This window comes from Pseudochaenichthys georgianus, chromosome 18, assembly GCF_902827115.2.
Source record: "Pseudochaenichthys georgianus chromosome 18, fPseGeo1.2, whole genome shotgun sequence".
NCBI lineage: Eukaryota > Metazoa > Chordata > Actinopteri > Perciformes > Channichthyidae > Pseudochaenichthys > Pseudochaenichthys georgianus.
The window spans coordinates 18,393,805-18,398,659 of record NC_047520.1 but is presented as its reverse complement, the minus strand read 5'-3'; the positions used below and the strand labels follow the sequence as shown (position 1 = coordinate 18,398,659).

Here is a 4,855-nt window from a genome sequence, read left to right as displayed (position 1 = left end):
ATTCAACACTGGAATCAAGCAAATATTAATATGTTTGCATGACATTAGTTATTTATATTTTGATATCACTTAATTACACGTTTAATACATTTAAGTCAAGCTAAGGTACATGTGATGGTAGCTAGTTAGTGCTCTTACCTGTGAGGCCAACAGCATAATAACCAGACTGTATCATTAAAACTAAGTACCAGTTATAGATCCTTGACTTTAGACAAACAATTCAAAAGACAACATTTATTTAAAGACCAATCTTTATTTGAATGTGCCTCTTAACCTGAGATATTAGTTATACAGTAATAGTATTGACAATCTAAAAAAACTGAGCAACTCAACAGTCAACTTTATATTTCTTATTGTCCAAAGCATTTATTATTTTCATTTTCCCCCTCTCATATTCAGTGTGGACGGATTGAGACAGCCTGGTGTCCAGAGAGCTGTAGAGACTTCAGGGAGAAACCTCCGTGTGATGGACGTCCTGTCTGTTGGTTTGGAGAGGACTGAGGGTCTTTCCTCTGCGAGGAGGACCAGGCCTGATGGAGGAGCCCATGCTGGGCAAAGCTGATACCAACTGCACAGGCCTAGTCTGTCACTTTATTTGACTAAATGTGTTTATTTATACATTTAATAGGTTTACACCTTCTGTCCATATGTGCATTTTATTTAAAACATGTTTGATTAAGTTTTGGTTCACATTTCAATAAATTATATGTATTTGTATTTGTACTCCTTTTGTCCATTATTCTTACTGAAAATGTTAGATTACACATTCACATCTGACTGAAGATTGGCCCCATTTATTTGTGACATTGCAAACTCTGCGGTACAAGGCACAAGTGATGTGAAGCTCATAAAGTGAGGCAAATAGAAATAATCAGCTGATGGAGTCTAGATGTGGAAATAGCTGCATTCGATCAGCTGAATAAAAATAGTTTCTTAGTGTACTGGTCTTAAAATCTCATAACATCAGCTTTTAATGTTCCTCTTGGATGTTCTTCTTGACCCTCAGAGAAGGAGAAAATGTTGTGTCTTTCAGGCATGTCCTTTCCTAACAAAAATGACAGGAAACATAAAACATATTATTGCAGAACAAGTGTGTTATTTATGAAAGCGGTGTGTGTGTGTGTTTAGGGGCTGTTGATATAATTATTTTGTAATTGTAATGATTTTTTTTTTATTTCAACAGTGAGCTACAAAGACGATCAGATTATGAATGAACAGTATGAAGCTCATCAACATTGAAATATATGTTATTATCAAAATAATATTGAACTGTTATCAAAACGTAGTGCAACTGTAGAAGCTTGCTCTGTTGTCTCACTGAAAGAATCACTTTTACCACGTTTTTTTCAGACAATATTGAGAGAAATAGTAGCAGTTCTCACTATGTGTTAAATATCTTTGCCTTCAATACATTAAATTAGAAAGCTGACAAAACCATATTTCTTTAACCTTTATTTATACAGGTGTAGATCTCATTGAGACACAAGGTCTCATTTTCACACAATCATATTGCTTGTTAACATCTAAATGTAACCTTTTGCATGGAAAAATCCCTCAACGTAACTGATGTGTAGGTGATCTAGTATTTAGTATTGTTTAATGGAATGTATATCAGTGTATTAAAGTCAATACTTCATTTATTTAAACAAATATCTTTCTTGATTCTTTGTACAGTATGAAAAATAGAGTATTTGTACCTGTGCTGAAGTTCACTGCTGTGAGGAGTCCAGTTCTGTCTCTCACTCTCTGATCCAGCCTGTCTGCATCACCTGGACACCTTAAACAAACAGATATATATGTAAAGTACCATGTGTACAAACAATATAACTGATTCTCTTCTGTTGAACATGTTGGATTGTGTATTGTCCGAGTCAGGGCCCTTTTTATTTTACTGTAACTTTGGAAGTTGTGTTACCAATGCTTACTGTTTATTTGATACCCATTTGGTAATGCAATTAAGGTTTGGGTTCGTTCTTCAGATGACTGTGACGTTAACGTGTAAGCTCAATAATGAACTCCAGCTCAACCAACGATATTGTAATATCTAACCTAATCATCTTGCAATATGACATTATTATTTGTAATATACACACATCTTATTGTGAGGTTGATTTCACATATACACTACTTCGACATGAGCTTGTCTACATACTTGAGCATAGCCAATTTAAATGAACCTTAGCGATGCATACAGTTCCTACGTATAATAAAATATCTCTCTAAGTTACAAGGATGACCTTATTTTATAACCTCAAACAGAAGCCGTTGGTTCTACAGTATTATCCCACTTAACACTTGTCTATTTCGTTTTAACCTTTATATATACAGTCTATGGTTTTAACTTGGAGACTAAGATTAGCATCGTTAGCACCGATGTAGCTACCACTCACTTACATGCTAACCCAAGCCTTAACATTCATTACGTAGCTGATTCAAATCATAAACACATCAATAAGTACTCGAATTTCACTTACCGCAAAAACCGCATTCATGCACCGTCTGTTTCAACCACAGAGCGAGTCACAATAGTCCGATATATAAGCATCAAGAACAAACAACCACGGCCGGCTTCAAGTTGTGTTCCCTGGATGAACTGAGCAGGCAGAGTCCCTTTAGCTAGCTTCACGGAGCAGGTAGCAGAGAGACAAGAAGCTAGCAGCAGCAGTCACTTGACAGAGCTGTCAATCAATGTGACCACGCCCTAATATATGCATAACTTTAAGCTTAATATTAATTAAACAGATGAGTTGAGAACAAATGCACCCCCCACACAGTAGTCATGAAGGGGGGATCTAACTATACAGAGAATATGGTTTTTTGAACCACGATGTAAACATGTTTATTTCTGCTGTAAAGTTGGGCATTTTAACATGGGGGTCTATGGAAATTGCTCCCTTCTGCAGCCTGCTCCCACTGGCCACTAGATGAACTGCAGTGTGTGGCACTTCCATATTGGCATCCTGGCTCTTCTCCAGAGTTTGCCCCTTGATCTCCATGCAGCACATATTATCCAACACACTCTCACTCCATAATCATCCAGGAGTAGGGTTGGGTATCGTTTGAATTTCCACGATTCCGATTCCGATTCCGATTCTACTTTTCGATTCCGGTTCTTAACGGTTCTCGATTCCGATTCTTTGAGGGGCAGGGTAAAAAAATGATACATGCTTCTTCCACCAAAAAAATTACATTTATTTGAGAAACTTTTACACAGGTTAGTTTAAAGTAATATTCACATTAATCAGTCTGTTTATATTCACTGCTATGTAACTTTAACCTGAGAACCCCTGAAGCTACAACAGTGCAACTTTTAAAAACAGTTCTTGTTGAGAAAAACAAGCATATCTGCCTTCTCAGGCATACCGGGAAGAAATGTTTGAACATTTTGAGGTAAAATGCTTCAATCTGGTGCACACGCAGAATTACTAGAGACTAGATCTAGGGGGTACAACTCCAAACACCCATATGAAAAAGATCGGTTTACATTTGAATAATTAAATAACAAATAGCCTACATGTAATGCATTTTATTTTTGTTGTTCATTCATATCTTATTTTACTATTTTATTTATGCATATTTTTTTATCTCTCCAGTTTAAAACGATATGTCTGGTTTACTGTCCTATAGTATACATTGGAATGATTTCAAACCTGTTTTATCCCAATAATTATAAAGGAGTGCCTTGGAAATATGTGTTTACGTAAATTGTGATCAAGCCGTTTGAGACTCACTGAGATAACTTAGACTAAAGTGAACTATCTAAACACTGAGAGTCCTTTACCTCACTGAGCTGAAGTTATCAGCCTCTCAGTCTGACTGGAGAGGACTCTCCCTCCACATCATTGTAGAAACATCTTCTTCTTCCGTTAGAGCAGCTAGCACCAGATGCTAATAACAACAGCGCCGGTTCCAGTGCACCCTCGTGAGCTGCGGTTGCCAGATAAGCCAACATCCCCCATTTTCATCACTTGCAGCGCCCAACGTACAGGGCAAATGAAAAGTGTAACCGGGATGAAAAGGGTGTTACATTTACTTAATTATGAATGTTGTTACATCAAGGCCGAAAATTAGGATGAGCACCAACGGTCAAAACATTTATTTTTTCTCCCAGAGCTGTCAGCGCAGCGCCTCCACAGATCTGGCGCCCTAGGCGAACATTTATAATGCCAGTGCGACAGGCCGGCCCTGGTCTCAGGTTACACTGTAGGAAATGTAGATACAACGCTACATTTCCCGCCCCGCTGCAGTCATGCAGTAGGCTACGGAGAGCGGCGAGAAACATTTCCTCAGGAATCGAAAAGCGGAACCGAAATTCACATTTCTAAATGATACCGTTGGAATCGAAATGTTGGAACCGGTTCCGAACCGGAACCGGTTCTCGGTACCCAACCCTATCCAGGAGCGACCTTTGGTCAGTGTCCGTGGCGTGCAGTTGTGACGCTCCTAGGCTCCTTCAGCTTCATAAAGGGACGCAAATAGCTTTCAACTGATTGAAATGTATTCCCATCTGCGGCGGGATTTGATGCTCATGGAAGCACGGCATTCGTTTGTGTCGGCTGCCCTTAAAGGCAATGTGAGCGTCCATTCTCATTGGATAACGGAGAATTGTACAATTAAGTAAATTGTGTGCAATGCTTTTGTATTTTTCCCCTTCGATTCGGAGAAACACATTTTTATTCGGAGTAAAGGATGGCAGAAGACACTACACTACCCAGAATCCCCAGCTATCGTTTGGACTACACCATGTGCTCTGTTTGACAAACCCCGTGATAGTCCTCAAGCTCTGTGATTGGAGAGTGTGCTCCGAGGGTTACGCCGAGCCTCGAACAGCACTTGAAATGGGATGGAACCACGG

The 4,855-nt window shown here is 38.9% G+C and overlaps 1 long non-coding RNA gene across 1 annotated transcript; it reads right to left on the bottom strand.

Moving 5' to 3' along the window:
• Nucleotides 1–729: 729 nt before the first annotated feature.
• On the bottom strand, nt 730–3,078 carry LOC139435716 (uncharacterized). Its single transcript, XR_011644929.1, has 3 exons — nt 2,475–3,078; nt 1,698–1,777; nt 730–1,045 (listed from the first exon to the last, which is right to left on the bottom strand). It is a non-coding gene; the product is annotated as an uncharacterized lncRNA (long non-coding RNA).
• Between the last annotated feature and the right edge of the window lie 1,777 nt (nt 3,079–4,855).